At 55.1% G+C, this 20,292-nt stretch overlaps 1 protein-coding gene across 3 annotated transcripts in view; it reads left to right on the forward strand.

Moving 5' to 3' along the window:
- PITPNM2 (phosphatidylinositol transfer protein membrane associated 2) overlaps positions 1–20,292 on the forward strand; it is a 147,461-nt gene that overhangs the window by 55,386 nt on the left and 71,783 nt on the right. The window contains exon 1 of one of the 3 annotated variants that reach the window (XM_081253152.1): positions 12,276–15,559. The exons of the other annotated variants lie outside the window; for them this stretch is intronic. The gene's annotated coding sequence lies outside the window, so the exon portion shown is untranslated. Of the gene's footprint in view, positions 1–12,275; positions 15,560–20,292 lie in introns of those variants that run through there. 3 annotated transcript variants of the gene reach the window in all.

Raw genomic sequence — 20,292 nt, forward strand, 5'->3', positions numbered from 1 at the left:
AACAGCCATGGAACGTTAGAACGGCTGCTGCTGTTTACTGGGTGCCTGCCCTGCGCCAGGCCCTGCGCTGGGAACTTGCCTCACGTTATCTCATTTCGTCTTTGCGACGCTCCCAGTGTCAGCGCTGATGTTAACCTCCTTTTGCAGATGAGGAGATGCCGAGAGACTAGGTAACTGGACTGGGCCTTGCCGGCCTGGCTTTTGACTCCTTTTGGAGGCCCAGCTGCCCAGTTGGTGGTCACTGGGAGCTAGATGGGCAGGACAGAGTGCTGGCTGGGTCTGTAACTCCTGGCGGGACTTGAGGCAGTTACCTTCTCGAGCTTCCGTTTCTACAGCTGTAAAGTGAAGGTAGAAATGCCTGCCTCTGAGGACTGTTGTGAGGATGGAAGGAGATGGTCTGGATCAAGGGTCAGGAGCTTCCAAGATGGTCCTCTGTGCTCCTGCCTCCCGGTACACGGCCCTGGGCAGTCCCCTCCCACGCTGGACAGGGCTGACCCGTGTGACCCATGGATGTGGTGGGAATGACAGAGTGTAAGGGCCAAGGCACAGTGTGTTTTTTGCCGTCCTCTCTCTTGGGTCGCTCCCTCTGGGAAGCCAGCCGACACCCATGAGCTCAGAAGTGGCTCTTCTGGCCCTAGCTGAGCCTTCTGATGACCATAGGTCTTTCTGGTCAGCCTCCTGACTGTGACCTCCTGAAGGATCTGGAGCCAGAACCACCTTGCTGAGCCCCTTTCGGATTCTGGATGCCCAGAAACAGCATGAAATTATAAACGTTCATTGTTTTAAACCACTAAGATTTGGGGTAATTTGTAACACAGCCATAGGTAACTAATACAAAGTGCCATAAATGCTCATTTCCTTTCTGCTGCTTCACTGACTCATCTTTGTTCCACTGGCTGCAGAGATGCCTGTTTGCTGCTCTCCCTCATAACTGCAGGTCTTTTTTTTTTTTTTAGAAGGTGGAGAGATTCTCCTTTTTTTTTTTTTTTTTTTAGATGTTGGGGGTAGGAGTTTATTAATTAATTTATTTTTATTTTTGCCGTGTTGAGTCTTCATTTCTGTGCGAGGGCTTTCTCTAGTTGTGGCAAGTGGGGGCCACTCTTCATCGCGGTGCATGGGCCTCTCACTGTCGCGGCCTCTCTTCTTGCGGAGCACACGCTCCAGACGCGCAGGCTCAGTAGTTGTGGCTCACGGGCCTAGTTGCTCCGCGGCATGTGGGATCCTCCCAGACCAGGGTTCGAACCCGTGTCCCCTGCATTAGCAGGCAGATTCTCAACCACTGCGCCACCAGGGAAGCCCCATAACTGCAGGTCTTGATTGCTTACATCAAGGCCTTTGCATAGAGCACTGGGGTTGGTCCCATCCAGAGCCCACAAGGTCACATCTGCTTTGCTGGTCCCTGGAACCTTCCGTCTTTGGCCTGAGCTTGAGGGCTGGTAGGGAGGTGATGGATGAGGGAGAGGCAGGTGAAGAGTGGTCTCTAATCCATGGGTTTCTCCGGCTTTGTTTGCAGGAGTTGTTTTAGTTGAGAGTGAGGCAGGGATGTTCCAGCCTCTGAGTATGGGAGGAAAATGCATGTTCGTTCTTTCTCCTCCTCTTTCTTCAGCTTCCTCTTCCCCTGGCTTAGCATTACAGACCACCTGAGACGAAGACTTTTTCCCTTTTGTGGGGGTCAGTCTGCAGAGAGCCGGTCCTAGCGCCCAGAAGGGAGCCGGGGGCAGCCGGATGGTCTTCCCAAGAGAGGGTTCTGGGCCAGCAGCAAGGGTAGGAGGGTCTCCTTTTGAAGCAGGCCAGGCAGGTGGGAGGCCATAGGAAAAAGGCAGGGAGGGTATAGGCCAGGCAGCGAGGCCGGGCACAGTCTGTCGCCTTTGAGGGAGCCAATTTGGCTGGTGGGAAGGGGCACTTACAGCCTCTGCCAGTGATGTCCCTGTTGTTGGCCCCAAACAGACTGATGTCACTGGCCAGTTGCAAGAAACTGCATTTCAGACCAACAGCTTGATCTCTAGTGCCCAGCGGGGATGGAGTTTTACAGCCTCAAGCTTCTTCAGATTTGCACAGAAGGGCCGTAGGTGTCCCCTGTAAGATGACTCACCAAAGTCCTTGTGGCTACCCTGTCCTGAAGGACCTGTCCCTTACCTTCTCATTCTCCATAAAAAGCAAGATGACTTTATATGGTTCACGGAGAGAGAGGGCTGTGTTCCACTTAGCTTGATCTGCTCGGCAGGTACGAGTGGTCTTGTTAAATCTGTATGTGCTTTTATTTATTTACTTATTTATTTCATATTGAAGTATAGCTGACTTATAATATTAGATTCATAGTGAGTCAGTATTTTTGCAGACTATACTCCATCATAAGTTATTACAAGATAATGGCTTGTCCATGCTTTTAAAGAGCTGTGTTGTACATCCTTTATTGTTTAGTTATCCATAATTCAGTAATTCAATAAAGCTTTTTAAAAAATTTTTGAAAACATTCTATAGAAGTGTAACAAACCTACAGAAAATGTACAGACATTAAGTGTCCTGCTGATAACTTTGTACAGACTGACCATCCAGATCGATTGACAGGGCGTCAGCTGTCCCCAAAAGCTCCCCCGACTTCCACCAACCACCCTCACTTCTAAAGCCATCCACAGGGAATTAATTCCCTGATGGTCCAGTGGTTAGGACTCGGCGCTTTCACTGCTGAGGCCTGGGTTTGATCCCTGGTTGGGGAACTAAGATCCCAAGAGCCACGCGGCGTGGCCAAAAAAATTAAAAAATAAAAACTATCCACAGAGTTTTTGGACACCACTCATATGCCAGGCATTGTTCTATACACTGGACATTTAGCAGTGAACCAAATGAAATCCCCTCCTAAAACACACTGGTGGTACTAAATGCCAGGAAGGGAAATAAGCAAGGGACTAGGATAGAGAGAGAGGGTGAGGATGGTAGGGGTTTGAGATAGCATGATAGAACCTCTCTGTAAAAACCTAAATGAACTTAGGAGCAAGTCCTGTAATATCTGAGAAAGAGGGACTAACAGGTGCAAAGGGCCTGAGGCAGAAGTGTGCTTGGCAAGTCTGAGGCGTGAGAGAGGAAAAGTGGAAGGAGATGGTAGAGTCAGGGGCGCGATCTTGGCAAAGGACTTGTAGCTCGTGGTAAAGACTTTGGACTTGGGACTTCCCTGGTGGTCCACTGGTTAAGACTCCATGCTTCCACTTCAGGGGGCCTGGGTTCAATCCCTGGTTGGGGAACTAAGATTCTGCATGCCGTGTGGCACGGAAAAACAAACAAACAAACAAAAATCAAAAAAACCTCCCAAGCGTGAAGGGAGCTGTTGGAGGGTGTTGAGGTACAGGCATGACATATTCCTATTTGCATTTACATTTTTTAAAATATTTTATTTATTTTTTGCTGCGTTGGGTCTTCGTTGCTGCGCGCGGCCTTTCTCTCGTTGCGGCGAGCGGGGGCTCCTCTTCATTGCTGTGCGTGGGCTTCTCATTGCGGTGGCTTCTCTTGTTGCAGAGCACAGGCTCTAGGCTCCCGGGCTTCAGTCATTGCGGCATGAGGGCTCAGTAGTTGTGGCGCACGGGCTTAGTTGCTCCGCGGCATGTGGGATCTTCACGGACCAGGGCTCGAACCTGTGTCCCCTGCATTGGCAGGCGGATTCTCAACCACTGTGCCACCAGGGAAGTCCTGCATTTACATTTTAAAATGCTCACTTTGGCTGCCGTGTGGCTAAGAGAGTTGTTAGTGAAGATATTCTTCAGAAGGTGGCATAGAGGGAAGTGAATCACCTTCAAGGATGAGTTGGAAGCCGCTTTGCCCTTTAGCCATGCACACAGAATCACCCGCCGGCTGCCAGCGTGCAGGCCTCCCCTCTCCCCCGTGTCTGGCCGCTGAAAGAGTGGGGGCTTTCAGGTGTCCCCTGGGTCTCTGAGCTGCTGGGGAGGCATCGTAAGGCGGAGCCAGGCGCGGAGCTGTTCCTCCCCTCCCCCTGCCCAGCCTGGGTTCCGAGGGAGTTAACTGCACACTTGGGTGCTGACCAGTGCAGCTGGGCTGAGTGGAACGAAGTATGAAGATCTTGGGCCTGACCTTGGAGACCTTCGAGAGGACCCAGGCCAGTCCCACTGTGCTGTGGGCTTCCCTGAGGGGCCTGCTCGGGGACCTTTCCCTCCGGCTTATGGAAACTCACGTAGCCCGGATGTCAGAGTTGCAGAAGCTGCCAGGGGATCTGCCTCTGCTTTCTTGGGCCCCGCTCTCCTCCTCCCTCCCTCCCTTCCTTCCTTCCTTCCACACTTCTCTCAAGATACCCTGTGGTGGACCTAGAGATGATCCTACTAAGTCAGTCAGACAGAGAAAGACAAGTATCGTATGATATCGCTTATATGCAGAATCTAAAAAAAAGATACAATTGAACTTATTTACAAAACAGAAGCAGACTCACATCACAGACTTAGAGAACGCATTTATGCTTACCAGGCAGAAGGGTTGCAGGGAGGGATAGACTGGGAGTTTGGGATTGACATTACACACTGCTATATTTAAAATAGATAACCAACTAGGATCTACTATAAAAAGATTAAAAATGTTTTTAAAAAGGGACTTCCCGGGCTTCCCTGGTGGCGCAGTGGTTGAGAGTCCGCCTGCCGATGCAGGGGACACGGGTTTGTGCCCCGGTCTGGGAAGATCCCACATGCCGCAGAGCGGCTGGGCCCGTGAGCCATGGCCGCTGAGCCTGCGCGTCCGGAGCCTGTGCTCCACAATGGGAGAGGCCACAGCGGTGAGAGGCCCGCGTACCACCAAAAAAAAAAAAAAAAAGGGGACTTCCCTGGTGATCCAGTGGTAAAGAATCCGCCTTCCAATGCAGGGGACGCAGGTTCAATCCCTGGTTGGGGAACCAAGATCCCACATGCTGCAGGGCAACTAAGCCCACGCACCACAACCACTGAGCCCACGCGCCACAACTAGAGAAAGAAAACCCTCACGCCACAACTAGAGAGAAGCCTGTGCACCGCAACGAAGAGCCCGCGTGCCGCAACTAAGACCCAACGCGGCCAAAAAAATAAAGAAAATAAATAATAAAAATAAAATAAATAAATATATATTTTTTAAACCTATAAAAAATTTTTTAAAAAAACCCAGCAATGCACTATGGAACAGTGAGGACCAGCTCAGGCCCTGGAACTTCATGACCAGGGTTGGAATTCGGTTTCATTGCCTCCAGGCTGTGTGACCTGGAGCAAATAAGTCACTAACCTCTCTGTGCTTCTGTTTCCTCATATGCAAAACAAAAAGGATTAAATTAGTTAAACCACATACCACACGGTAAAGCCTACAGGCCCCATCCTCTGCCTTCCGGGAGACAGACAGACAGACAGACACACACACACACACACACTCTCACACACACACACACACACACACACACACACACTCACACACTCACACACCCGCTAGCCTGGACAGTGATTAGTGGTGCATGTAGAATCATTACCATTTATCGACCTTTGCCCACGTCCCAGCTATATGCCAAACACATACATCATCTCACCTCACCCTCAAAAAATCCTGTTTTCTTCCCCGTGTTATAGAAAAGAAAACTGAGCCTTAGAGGGCTGAAGGAACTTGCCAAGGTCCTCTGACTGGTTATGGCGGAGCCAGGATCTGACTGCCCTCCCACGAGCTGCTTCTCTCCAGCCAGGAGCAGCGTGATGGTGCTGGCTTGCCATGGATGCTTAGGGCTATTGGTTTCCCGTTCTTGCTCAAGGCCACCCTGCCTGGTCCCAGTGACTTTCCCTGCATCTGGCTATAGGATGGTCCAGAGAGGACCTCTCTGCAGAAACCTAAGTAAACTTAGGAAGCGAGTCATATAATGTCTGGGGAAATGCATTCCAGGCAGAGGGCACAGCATGTCCGAAGGCCCTGAGGCATCTTTCAGAGAGGGTGTTCCTTGGGCCTTCTCCCTGTTGGCGTCTGGTAGGCCATCAGGGACACAGGGAATTCTGACTTGGTGGTGCTGGCTGACACGAGCAGCCTTTCTCTGAAGGTCCCTGGCATTCCTACATGACTGGAGGGACCTGTGAGCTCCCCGGCTGGACTTCAGGAATTCAGGTCCAGCTAGTGGCAGGCCACACAGGGTGCTGCCCGAGTCACTGTGGAGTTGTCAGCCCCTCCTGTATCTTCAAATAGCATTTTGGAGAGTGGACTCTTTTTTTTCTTTTTATATCTGTTCATTGTGGTAAAATATACGTAAAATTGACCACTTTAACCATTTTTAAGTAATAGTTCCAGTGGCATTAAGTACATTCAGGTTGTTGGGCCACCACCATCACCAGCATCCATCTCCAGAGCTCTTTTCTTTCCCCAAACAGACAGTGTCCCCATTAAACACTAACTCCCCTCCCCCATTCTACTGGTACCTACCCTTCCACCCTCTGTCTCTGTGAATCTGCCTGCTCCAGGCACCTCATACAAGTGGAATCATACAGTATTTGCCCTGTGCTGTCTGCCTTCTTTCACTCAGCACAGTGCTTCCAAGGTTCATCCGTGCCATCGGGGAGCGGACTTTTTAGAAATAGATGAGGTGTTCGCAGTGTATGCCGGCCCCTGTCCCAGGAGCCGCAAAGGAACAAGAGGAAGAGAAGCCCAGGCCCTGGATAAAGGAACTCACGTCATCCCTGCACCCGAAGGCCGGGGCTCCTCGGCTCCTGGCTTCCCCTGTTTGCATTTCTGTAGGTGGGTGCATCTTGAAAGCAAGACCCCCGTCCCACATTTAGTCCTCCACGGGCTATGTGTTTAGGTGCTTCTCATCTCAGCCTCATTCTTCTCATCTGTGAAATGGACCTCGTGCACTGATTCTCAGATTATCTTTGGCCCTGTTGAGCTGGCTTCCCATGGCCAGCCCAGAGCTGACCCTTGTGTGCCAGGCCAACTGGGAGCAGGTGGGGGAGGAGTCCTTCTTAGACTATGACTTTTTTATTTATTAAAAATTAATTAAGGGACTCTGATGTATCAGGACTTAAAAGGAGCTGACAAGTCACATGGTCTCCGAAAGCACAGGGCTGGTAATCTATTTAAAAAAACATTTTCTTCTTCTTCTTTTTAATTTAATGGAGGAAATCATTAGCTGGGAAATTGGTAGAGCTGATTTATTCCTGTTTTGGGGAGGGGGAATGGAAGAGAAAATCTGCTCTAATTGCCATTTGTTCTAAAAATATGTCAGCAAAATATTCCCATTAGCTGGGCCTGGCATGGACGGAGACAGGGCCTCCAGCTTCCTTCCCTTCACACCGTGCTCTGGGCAGGGGCAGGGGGCTCTTTCTGGACCCAGGTGGGCAGCCGTGCTGTCAGCAGAGTCGCGTCTTCTTAAAGGTCCCAGCAGACCCGCCCAGGCTCCCCGGTGTGTGTTCCGGTGGGGCCCCTGCTGCCCGCGAGGCCCAGGGCTCTCACACTCAGGCCCAGGTTCCCAGGGATGCGGGACTGGGACCCCCATCTGGGAAAGAAGACTACGTGCCTCCTGGGCTTCATCTGGTTCCAAGGGGAGGCAACTGGGTTCACCCTAAAAATAACCAAACATGCAAACAGCTTCAACAGGCAAATGTTTTTCGTATCTGTGGGCCAAATAGTTTAAAGGTACAGCTGTTTTTCCACTGTCCCAGTCTGTTTGTCTTCCTGGAGTGGGGAGGATCTCTCGGGGGTCATCTGGGCTCTTCTGGGGTCACTGTCTTCTAGCACCCCGGTTGAGGTCTGGCTGGGCGCTGAGGCCTCACTGTGGGCCCTCAGCCACTGCCCTCTCCGTGGACCCCTCCTGCCCAAGTCTGGCGCGGGGTGAGCCCCCTGCCTCTCCCACACGCCGGCCGGCCTGGCTGGAGTGCTGGTGCGCCTTCAGGCTTGCTGCGTGGGCGCAAGGGGTCCACCTTATGCCTTCCTTTGATTTTCTGAGCTCGTCTAGCCCAGAAACGGGAGTAAAGCAAGTTCTCAGAGAGTAAAACAAGTAGCCAGGCAGGATGTGGAGAAGGTAGAAGGCGAGGGACCGCCTGGGTGTGAGCCCCGCTCTGAGCAGTGGCTAGGTGTAGACCAGGTCTCCTGAACCCCCGCCTGTGCTGGCTGCCCCACGCTGGGGGGATCTGGGCGTTCTGGGCCCTTGCCCACCTCTATCCTTCCTCACCGCCCACAGCGCCACTGTGAGGCTCCAAGGCACATTGTCACATCCACGGCCGGGGACCCAGTCTGTCCCTGTAATAATCTTCCCACGGATGCGCCATGTCTAGGGGGAAAGCCCACCATCAAGTGGGGGGGTCCTGCGGGCGCTGAGTGTGGTCACCCCTTGGGACGGTGGGCCTGGGACTCCAGGGCAGGGGTCTCAAACCATGGGGCGGGGCCACCATCACTGGGAGTTGGTCCACAGTGTGGGGGAGGGGCAGACCCAGACCTGTGGGGTGGAGTACTGTCCTCTACAGAGTCTTCATTCATTCACTCACGCGCTTATTCATTCATTCCAAAGACTCGTTCAGTGCCTGCTGGGTGCCAGGCTGTCCTCTAGACCCTGGGGATACAGCAGTGAAAACAACCCAACCAAAATCCCTGACCCCATGAAGCCTCCATTCCAGTGGGAAAGACAACTTTAAAAAAAGAACGTGCGCCACCATGGATGAACCCGAAAGATGTTACCCTGTGTAAAATAAGCCAGACACAAAAGGACAGATACTGCATGATTCCACTTACATGAGGTGCCTAAAGCAGTTAAGTTCAAAGTAGAGGGGTGGGTGCCAGGGGCCGGAGGGAGGGTAGAATGGGGAGCCAGTGTTTACTGGGGACAGAGTTCCAGTTTTACAAGGTGAAGGTCTGGAGATGGACGGTGGCGATGGCTGCACAGCAGGGTGAAGGTCCGTAATGCCACTGAACTGTACACTTGAAAATGATTCAGATGGTAAGTTTGATGTTACGTGTATCTTACCACAATTCAAACAATAAAAATAAAAGAAGAAAGAAAAGCCCACGGTATATTAGATGGGGATCAAAGCTATGAAGTAAATGGGAAAGTCAGGGGAGTGCTGGGGCTGGGGCTGAGTCTGAAATAAGTAAGGGGGTCGAGGAAGGCCTCAGTGAGGAGGGTCCCAGAGCCGAGGCTACCGGGGAGGCTGCTCTGGGCAGAGGGTGCCTGGGTACACATGCCCCGAGGCAGGCAGGGCAGGGCCTCCAGGCCTTCCCCTGTGAGTGGGGTGAGACCAGGTGACTTCAGGGCACAGGCTTGACGGGGATCCCTCTGGCCATCCTGTCGGGGAGGCAGGGGCATGCGGGAAGCTAAGAGAAGGCTTTGCAGGGGGAGGCGGAGCCAGCTGGACCCCCGGTCCTCGGCGGCCGTTCCCAGCTCTGGGTGACCCATACCTGTTGGTGGGCTCAGAGCACAACCGGAGTGATGGTTGTTTGTGGTTGTGCTTAAGTTTTTCTGGAGTCCCCACTGCCACCCCCGAGATGTCACTTCTCTCTGACTTGGGAGAGGTTGGGGTGGGTGAGGGACAGCAATGGGATGGCTTGGCCAGGCTTCAGGTCTGACTTTGAAGCCGCACAGCCGTCGCCCGGGCCCTTGACCTGCCCTGGCACGGGGTCAAGTGCTGGGGCCCCCCTCCTAGCCGGGCCTGTTCCAGAGTCTCCTGCCTCTCAGCAGGCCCATGCCAGCCAGGCTGGGGAGGAGTTGGGGGCCTGAGCTTCAGCCCCAACTCCTGCCGCCTTGCCGTGTGCTCCACCAGCTGAGTCTGGGTTTCTGCATCTGTAAAGTGAGGTTTGGATTCTAGTCCAGCTGCTGTGCCAGGGCACAAGCTGTGAGAACAGCTTTGTGCACGTGGGAAGGTGTCCCTGAGGACCTCAGACAGTGCAGCCCGAGACCACGAAACCCCTGCACAACCAACCCCACGGGGGTCCACCGCTGCCACTTTAGGAATGGGGGGAGGGTCTATTCCAATCCTTCATCTCCTGCCCGGACATTCTAGGGATGACCTCAGGAGTTGCTGGGGGTTCTAGAATAGAGATGGGGTTCTAGAATAGGGGTCTAGGGCCAATAGGGGCAGGAGGAGAGGTTAGCGGTTCAGGGACCTACAGCATTACGGAGTCCACCACGTCCACCCCCCAGCTGGCACCTGTTTTGTTCCCTGGGAGCCCAACTGCTCACCCTCTGTCCTTTTAGAGGGAGCCTTGGGGGCCAGGCTGCAGACAGAAGCTCACTCCACTGCCCAGACACCATGGGGTAAGTAGGGAGAGGAAGGGATGAAGGAAAAGACAGAGGAGCTAGGTGCTGGGCTTGGACCGCGTCCTGCCTTCCCATCCCAGTAAGTCCTTAGAGCTGCTCTGTCCAGGGTGATCACCACCAGCCCCGTGTGACTTCTTAATTTTAATTTTAAATTAAAGTGAAATAAAATGAAAAATTCCATTGTCCAGTCACACTAGTCACATTTCAGGTGCTCAGTAGCCCATGGGCTAGTGGCGGCCGTACTGGACAGCCAGGCGTAGAACACATCCGTCAACCCAGAAAGTTCCATGGGGCATCGCCAGTCTCATCTCTAGAGCAACCCCAAGTGGTAGAGACTGTTGCCCGCCTTTTACAGATGGAGAAGCTGAGGCTCAGAGAGGGGAAATGGCTTGCTAGTCAGGCCGCCAGGGAGTGTAAGAGAGTACTCAAACCTGGGTGCGTCGAGCCTCAGAGCGTGGATACGGGGTCCATGTGCACAAGTGTCCTGCTGCCCAGAGGGCTGCTTCTTGGGACAGAGGAGACCAAAGCCCACTCGCTGGCCACACACATGCTCTGGGACCTCTGCCTCAGTCCCCAGGGCCAGGTGGAGCCCCCCGCCGGCTCGATTACCCAGTGAGGAGCAATGCTTTAATGAAAAGGCCAGACAAGGATTAACATTCTGTTTGGGGCCTCCGGGGCTGCACCTTTGAGACCGAATCCCACATCCCCTAGGAGAGGCTTCAGGAAACATCACTGGACTCTGAAAAACTCATTCTAAAAGTAAGAGAACGATAGCCAAAAGCTGGAAACAGCCCACGTGTCCGATGAATCCGATGCTGTGATTCAGCCATAAAGAGGAATGAAGCACTGACCCAGGCTACAAAGTGGACGAACCTCGAGAACATGATGCAAAGTGAAAGAGGCCGCACACAAAAGGCCACAGAGTGGATGATCCCATTGATATGAACTGTCCAGAGCAGGTAAATCCACAGAGACAGAAAGCAGGCTGGTGGTTGCCCAGAGCTTGGGGGAGGCGGGATGGGGAGTGAGTGCCTATCAGGTTTGGGGGTGATGAAGATGTTCTGGAATTAGAGGTGACGGTGGCACAGCACCATGAATGCACTCCATGCCTCTGAACTGTGTACTTTAAAATGGCAAAAATGGTCAGTTTTATAGGTGTTTTGCCACATTAAAAGTGAGAGGAGGGCTTCCCTGGTGCTGCAGTGGTTGAGAATCTGCCTGCTAATTCAGGGGACACAGGTTCGAGCCCTGGTCTGGGAGGATCCCACATGTCGCGGAGCAACTGGGCCCGTGAGCCACAACTACTGAGCCTGCGGCGTCTGGAGCCTGTGCTCCGCAAGAAGAGAGGCCACGATAGTGAGAGGCCCGCGCACCGCGATGAAGAGTGGCCCCTGCTCGCCGCAACTAGAGAAAGCCCTCACACAGAAATGAAGACCCAACACGGCAAAAATAAATAAATACATTAATAAACTTCTACCCCCAATTAAAAAAAAAAGTGAGAGGAAATGGTAGGATGTAGGTAGTGCATGTATGGATGTTCTTTAGGAAATGTGTTCAGCTTTGCTGTTTGTGTGAACCTTTTCATAATAAAGCGTCGAGGGGGAAAGTGAGAAGAGGATTGTGAAGAGAAGAATGTGTCCCAGGTCATGGCATTCAGAGATAGGACTCCAGTGGGTCCGCCCTGAAGTCTTTCTGTGACAGAGCTGCAAGGCCTTGGCCTCTGCGTTGGCTTCAGCTATTCTGGGGCCTCTGTCCTGACCGTGGGGAGCGAGGGGAGGTGGGACAATGGGCGCTGTTCCTGCCATGTTTCCGTCCCCCTGAGGAGACAGCGTCCCTGAGATGGTGTCCACGCCCCTCCACCGGCCCCTGCTGTTTTGGTGTCCAGGTTAGGAGATGGCAGGGTTGTGCCCGTTTGAGATCTGGAGTGGGGGCCCAGAGGTGGGCCTGGATGCGCCCCTGTCATGTCTTCTCCAAGAGGAGTGGAGACCCCAGCCCAGGCCTCCCTGGCCCCATTCCTGCAGCTTGGAGTGGGTGCAGGGCCAGCAGCCACGGCCAGTCCTGGAGCTGGGGTCGTGGACAGGAGCAGTGGCAGGGCTGGTGCAGGCAGGTGGGAGAGCCAGCCCAGCGTGGGAGAACCACAGGGAGCCAGGGCCATGGAGTCTTCAGGGGCCGTCCACCCGCAGGGCCGTCCACCCGGCAGGGCCATCCACCCGCAGGGCCGTCCACCCGGGAGGGCCGTCCACCCGCAGGGCTGTCCACCCAGCAGGGCCATCCACCCGCAGGGCCGTCCACCTGGGAGGGCTCACTCCCTTTGTCCTTCTCCTCCACTCCCTGCATAGGAGGTTCTGTGCATCGAGGTCCTCCCCTAGTTGGACGTCCCCTCATCCCTGAGGGTGGGAAATGTGGCCGAAACTCATGGGGAAATGTGACTCGGGGTCTGGAGACTCTAATCTTTAGAAACGGGGAGGCAGGTGGAGGTCAGAGTGCCTCCCCAGACACCAGGGCCCCAGGTGGTACCCAGGCCATTGGGAGAGGCTCTGGTCCCCTCAGTCCCCGGGGAGTCTGGCTGGACGGGCGGCGTGGTGTGAGATGAGGGGCGGGAGCGCCAGTGAGCCTGGCGAGGAAGACTTGAACCTCCTGCCCCCTCAACCCCGTCTCCTCCAGGGGGCAGAGAACTGCTGCTACTTGCCCCACAGGGTCAGGCCAGTTCCCCTCCCAGTCTGGCCGCCTCGGGCCCAGAAGGCCCGGTTTGGTGGAGGCTGCACCAGAAGTGTGGGGATTGGCTCTGAGCTGATGCCTTCCCTCTGGCATAAGGTTCCTCCACCCGCCTCAGGCTCTGCCAGCGGCTCCCCTTTCTCCATGGCAACTTAGCTCAGTGGTCCCAGTGGAGGAGAGAGAATCAATTCTCCTCTTCCCTCCCTCCCTCTCCTCTCTCCCCACCCCTTCCTCTTGGCTTCCCTTCCTCCTTCATCCCTGCCGGGCTTGCGGCTCCTCCATCCATCCGTCCATCCGTCCGTCCCTCTGTCTCCGAGGCGCCCTCCCGTCTCCAGGCATGAGTTGCTGGCGGAGCTGCGTGCCAGGGGCGGCTCCCTGAGGCCGTCAGCATGGGGAGCTTGGGGGACCTCCGCAGACATGGGGGGCTGCTGGACCAGCCCCAGGCCGGCTCCTGTGGCGTGTGGCTCCCAGCTCTAACACTTTGTCTCCCCTCTTCCCTTTCCTTACATTTTCCTCCTGAAAGGTAATTTTCTGCTAAAACTGTCAAGCCTTAGGATGGGTTTATTAGCAAGGCAGGCTCTGTCCTGGTCACGTGGGCTGCTGTTTTCCCTGGAGTAGCTGGGATGGAGGGAGAGAGGGAGGGAGAGGCATGGCCTGACTCAGAGCTCAGAGGGGACACAGCAGAGTTTGGGTGTGTGGGGGGGTCTTTCCTCCAGGGCGGCTATGAGAAGCCCACTCCTGACTCCTGGTGCCTGGGTCTGTGGCTGTCTGTCGCTCTTCCATTTTTCAGCCTAACTGCTACACAACATGAGCAGTCTGCTTTCCTGGACCGTGGTCTGACCAGGGGGAAGGGAAGGGAATTTAGGGGCATGCACGTGCACCCCAGACGGGGCAGGTCTACCAAGTGTCGATGGCTGGGTACAGGTTTCTCTGTCTCATCCTTTCTTGCCTGAAAATGGAGTTCAGTAGGGAAATGTTTTGTCCCCGTAACCAAGCCTCTCCGAGAAGATGGTGTAGTGAAGATCAGCCTCTGGCTGGTTCCCGGCACAGGGGGTCCCGGCAGCCTGGCTGTCGTGGCACCACCATCTGTCTGGGACAGCCCCTCAGCAGAGTTTGGTTCAGACAGGATCCTGAGACTGCTGCCCAGTGGGTCGAGATTTTTCCCTTGTCTCCACCCCATCTCCAACCATGGCGTTCAGGACGGCTTCTGCATGGCTCTCCTGGAAGGAATCAATGAGGTTAATCCATCAGCTGCCCGTCCCGGGGGCACTCTCGGGATCCACGCCACTCCCGTTACCTCTGCCTTCTGGCAGCAGATGATGGAAAAAAGAACCCCTCGCTGTCAACTGGTACATCTATGTTGATGGAAAGTGAGGCCCGAAGAAAACGGATTTAGCACCCAGTTCTTAGAAGCCATGGGTTTGAATGGTGCTTGAGAGGAAGCCCTGTGTGATCTTTAAATAGAAAGCGAACACCAGTGACTCACAAGGAGACTTGAAAGTTTGGTTCAGGTATCAGGGGGGAAACAGCAGTCAGCTCTGAACGGGGTCCCCACGTTGGGGGCTGAAACGGCAGGGAGTCTAGACATTCAGGCATGTGTCTCAGAGTCAGGCTCCTGATTGGATTATACATTTGTTTTCAGCATTATCTCTGGCAGATTGCTTTAAAAACAGATGGCCCAAGGCAGCCCCCCCACCGCAACCCGCCGCCAGTCTGGGTCTGTGGTCAGGTCTCTTTAAACCACATTTGCTCATCTCCCAAAGCCCTGTTTCACTAAAGCCGCCTTAGACTCTGAGTCCTTGGTGCTTCTCTTTGATAATCAGATCGGTTCCTGTTGGGCAGGATGAAAATGCTTTTGTGTCTGCAGCATCTGTACTGTGTCTTGCTTTTCCTTTGCTTTGAGGCTGGCATCTGTCACCGAGACCCTCCTGGCATCTGGGCGCTGTGCAGGCTTCTTAATGACATTAGCGGCGTCTGGATTCTGGTTGGTTTGCAGTAAATTCTGATGGGTTTACGAGTCGTGCGACGGGGTGGGGAGGCGGTGTGCCGGTCGGGCTTGGTTTGGCTTTGGTTTGCTGGCGAACGGAAAATCTGATGTGACACGTAAAAGGTCAGCCCCTTGAGTGGCAGCATTCATTCTCAGCTTTGCTCGCAGCCTCCACGGGAGGTGGCTGCAGCTGGAGTTCCTCTGCCCGCCGGGCTCTTTCATGGGCGTCCAGGGTGCGGGTTGCTTTGGCAATCCACGTGTGTGTTGAATCAGCAAGCCGGCAAGTCGGAAGGATGGCGGAGCAGGGCTGGCGACGGAGGGGGAGGGAGGCAAGGCTCCGCCAACCCGCCCGCTTTCATCCAAAGTGAATCCTGAGTGCTCCGTGCCAGCCTCCCCATCCCCCCACCCCCACCCCCACCCCCGGCACCAGGAGCCAGCCTTCTTTCTTAGTGGGATTTCACATAGCGGTGCCTTACTTGAAAGCATCGTAAAGAGCCGCCGAGGGTGTGGGAGCAGGTCGGAGAGGTGAGAGCCCCGGCTGCCGATGGCTCTAGCCGCCGAAAGTGTGGAAAGCTCATTCCAGGAAAAGTGGACTAGTCGCCGTGTTGGCTGGCTTTCAGGCGGTGAGTGGCTGTCCTTTAATTCCACGGGAGCACTGGGATTCAGGGGCGGGCTCGGTGGGAAGCCTGGTGGTTCGGACAAACCTCGCGAAACCCGTAACGCTCCACGGGGAAAGTTTGGTTTGTCTTCCCCTGTGCGCTGGCGTCGCCCACCCAGGCTGTGTCGGGCGGGACAGGCGGTGCTGGTTCAGCATCAGGGACTCTAGGACTCGGGACCACAACTGCCTTGGGAGGCTGAGCCTGTGCCCCAACCCAGCCCTGTTGCCCAGACTGAGAAAATCTCTTAGGGGTGGCAGCTCATCTTTTTACACAAATGGCTTAAGAAATCGTGCAGGAGAACAGAAGCTCGTGAACGTTAAATTCTCCCGGTCTGCTGTGCGACGTCCCTGAATACACACATACACACACATATATGCGGTCACACACATGCACACTCACACACACACAGATACGGTTTTCCCTTTTGCCATCAGGGGTGCGTGTACCAGCTGGCATTCTGCCCTCGATAACATGATCTCCTATCAACAGTTGCCGGTACTGATAAGATCGCAGAGCTGTCCTTTTTATGCATCGCTTTTTAGCTCTGTGTCTTACCTGAGTGAGACAGACCATTCGCGTCCACTTCTGGAAGGAGCTGCCTCCCTCTCTTACTGTTCCTCTTTTCCACAACCCCCCAGGCTCTGCTACGTTGTCAGGTGTTACAGACATTAGCACATTTGTGTCTGCTGAGGAAGCCATGGGTGCCAGCTTTTCATCCTGGGCTGCTGAGGGTCTCAAGCCGAAAGAAAGGGGGGTCGTCAGAGAGAGACTGCTAAGCTTCAGAGGTGCTGAGCTGCGAGGCCGTGTGTGCACGCGTGTGTGTGTGTGTGTGTGTGTGCGTGCCTTCCCCACATTGTTCATATTTGGGCATCTTCAGCTTTGCTTTCCATTTCTCCCCATTGTCTTGTTCATTTCCCTGATCCAACTCTGAACTGGGATCTTAACATCCACCTCACCGGCACCTTCACAAATCTCATCTCATTTAACAGTTTGCAACCACTTTAGACGTGCTTGGTGTTGTCCCATTTTTACATAAGAGGAAACTGAGTCTCAGAGCAGCTGAGTAGCCCACCCTGTGGCACAACCAGAACTCAGATCTCTGACTCATTCATTCATCAGTTACACATGCAGCCTGCCCTGCAATGGGCCCCATGCCACCGGGCTTTGGGATGAAGCGGAGACCCAGTCCTTGCCCTCCAGGGAGGAGTCCCTCCATCCCAGCTGTCGGAGGAGAGAAAAGGAAAGAAGCAGAGGGCAGGCGCTGAAGGAGGTGGCAGCCCCGGGTGGAGTGGGGAGTCCCTCGCTGGCGCCCACCCCAGCCCACCACTCCCGCCTGCTGCACTGTAGACAGTCTTGATTGGGTCCTGATCCGTCTGTGTTCTCCTGTGGGGGGCAACCTGGCTCACTTTCTTTTAAAAATTAAGACATCATCTAAGGCCTTCCCTGGCAGTCCAGTGGTTAGGACTCCATGCTTCCACTGCAGGGGGCACGGGTTCGATCCCTGGTCGGGGGACTAAGATCCCACATGCCGCGTGGTGGGGCCAAAAAGAAAACAAAAAATTAAGACATCGTCTTGTCATCAGGAAGATAGTCTGCAGAGTGGGCCTGTGTGTTTTATGCTGAGAACTTAGGTGTGGGTGGCTCGATGTAGAAGGAGGGCCACGTACCGCTGGACACTGTGCCTCAGTTTCCTCATCTGTAACCTGGAGATAGCACCAGCTACTTCGTGCACCTCAGCCTGGAGGAGGCAGGTGTGAGAGTGCTTGGCAATGAACCCCCAAATTGGCATCAGGATTTGTTATCATGCCTTTAGGTATCCTGGTACCTTACTCTCCGATGGCTCAGAAGAGACTGCAAGGTTTGGAGTATATAGATACATGCATATAGATATGCAAAGAGAGAGTGCACCATTGGTAAAGCAAATGATATAAACAGCGATTCTGGGTAGAGAGAATCTGAGAGTTCTTATGTTATCTTTGCAACTTTTCTGTAAATTAGAGATTATGTGACAGAAAGAAAGAAAGAAAGAAAGAAAGAAAGAAAGAAAGAAAGAAAGAAAGAAAGAAAGAAAGAAAGAAAGAAAGAAAGAAAGAAAAAAGACAGGTGTTTGAGGGCTTTTCCCCAAAGGTGAACACAGTAGTGATATAACAGAGGAGGGTTTGTGCCTTTAGGAGCCCACAAGAAGCCATGTGAACAAAACCCATGACCGGCCCGCCCTGCAGGGGAGAAGGAGCCATTGTAGGGGCCCTTTCAGGTCATGGCCAGGCCACTCTCTTGAGGCAGGGCTCTCCCTGGACACAAGGGCCTCCGAGGTCCAGCTCCTCCCCGGCTCCCTCCCTGGGCTTGCTGAGGCCTTCCCCGGGGCCCGAGTCTCTTCTTCCAGAGGACAGAGCCTGCTGCCTTCCCCAGGCCTGGAGAACGTCGATGGTTTCTTGACGGGGCGCTGGTTTAGTTTTGGTCCGAGCTGCAGCATAGCCTCCCGTGCTGTCAGCCTTGTGGCCTTCTGCTGCCCCCCGGGGTCCGGAGAGCCCCTTTCGGTAAGTCCTTGCGTGGTTGCTGGGAGTTCCAGGTCTGCTCCCTGTGGGCCACCCCAGCCTCGAGCGTCTCCCCGACAAAGTGAGCGTGGTGGCACCCGAGCCCGGCGCCCGAGCGGGCTCCGCTCCAGGTTCCCCTCGCTGCCGTAGCGAGAAGAGCGTTCCTCACCGGGTCCCCCCTCCTCTCTGAAGGCAGCTCAGAGGGTCTCAGGGAGGACAGGAGGGAGCACCAAGGGGGAGTTTGGGGCCCTCTCACACCCTCGGGTGCCCACCGTGCTGGGGGAGCACGGAGGCGGAAACAAGTCAGAGCCACTTGTCCTGTCCCCACTCTGCCATCAGCCCGGGTGTGAGACCTCAGAGACCTCCCTTGACCTCTCCGAGCCTCCGTTTCCCAGTCTGCACAGCAGGGTTACAGAGGGTGTGAGCAGAGCATCGCGATCCCAGCCAGCGCCCTGTGCCTTGTCAAGCACCTCACAGCTGTCGAGGTGTGGACACACCATTATCCCCGCCTGTAGCTGTGACCAGGCTTTGTCAGGGCTGCGGCAGGCTGCACAGACAGGGAGCCGGGAGCGGGGCACTTAAAACACTCTGGCTACCTGGATCCATTTGCCCGCTGCGCCCCTGCTAACTGCGCGGCTAAAGTCCTTCGTCCGGATTCTGGGTTCCTGGGAGGTGGAGGCTGCCCTTGGGGCGGCAGGAAGAGCAGAACTTGTGAGCCACGTGGACCCGGGGTTGAGTCCTGGCTGTGTGACCTGCAGAAGCCACTCAATCCCGTGAGCCAGAGTTTCGCCCCATGCAGGACAGGGGTGATCCTCCCGCTGCGGGCGCTGGCTGAGAATGGACCCGTAGAAGGAGAGAGATGATGCGGGTGATTGCTTTATAGGGCTGTCCTCCAGGGTAGGACTTAAGAAAAGGGTTCGTTTCAAATGGCCACTCTGTACCAAAGGTCGTCCTAGGATCAGGGCCAGGCCAGCTGCTGCTTTACATGTTCCCAGATGTTTGGAGAGCCAGTGCTGTGTCATGGCCAGCGGGACCTTCCGTCAGGGGTGTGGTCACTAAGCTGCCTGTGGCCTAGAAGACGAAGGCCTGGGCCCCGCCAGCCACCTGAGGGCACATGGCACAGCAGTGTCGCTGTTGGGGAAACGAAGGCCCAGAGGTGTATCTCACTGCTGGAGCTGGGCGTGGCCACAGTGCCAAGGAGGGGGCTCCCCTGGACCCAGAAAAGAGCAGGGGCCAGAATTTATACTTGAATCATCGCCCAGCAGCTTCGGTCTGGAGGTAAGAGGCCGGCTTGACGGCTGCCCCCAGCCCTCTGCCCTCCCGGGCAGCAGACGACACACTGGGATTCCAGGTCAGGCCCAGAAGACGGGGCAACTGGCACAGAGACCCAGAGGGGCTTTCCTGAGTCCCCCAGAGCCACGCCGGGCTGAGCTGGGTGGCTCTGGGGGCAGGACAGGGTCCTCCTTCCTCTCCGCACTGGTCCCCGCTGCCCTCCACCACCACCCCCACCTTTGTGGCTGTGGAGGGGCCGCGCTGGTGACACGGTGACGTTCCTTCTGTACAGCGCCCGCACGTATCACGACATTCCTGGGCTGCCTCTTGCCCCACAGTCGATCCAGGTTGGGCCGATGCATGAAGGGTCATGTCGATGCGGAGCCCTCCGTGGTGTCCCCGCTACCAGTCCGGGCTGAAGAACCGGTTGTTTCTGTGAGGTCATTTAGACAGGCAGCCTGAGGAAGAGGCTCTACCCTGTGCGCCTTGGAGGAGAGCTTCCATCCCACGGGAGCTGGGCTTCTCTCCGACCTCTTGGCAGTCCACGCGGACTCGAGTATATAACAGCCGGCGGGAGGGCTCCTGCCCCGGCAAGCACCACATTCCTCTGAGCTGCCCGACCCGGGTGCTCCACAAGGCCTGTCTCTCTCTGTCGGGGGAAAGGGGGTTTGGGGAGTGGACAACAGCAAGCGCCTTCTGGTGGGGGGCGTCCCAGGGCACAGAGCCACTGCCTGCGTGGTCCTAGGGCCCTTGGAGACGGTCTCACTCAAACCCCTCTGCTTTAGCTGGGAAACTGAGGTCCACGGAGGGCCAGGGACCTACCTCATCCAGCTCCCTGGACCTCGGTAGCACTACCTTCTATCTGCTGCCTGATAACGTTCAGGGCCTGGG

The sequence above is a fragment of the Mesoplodon bidens genome, assembly GCF_964165515.1.
Source record: "Mesoplodon bidens genome assembly, chromosome: 13".
NCBI lineage: Eukaryota > Metazoa > Chordata > Mammalia > Artiodactyla > Ziphiidae > Mesoplodon > Mesoplodon bidens.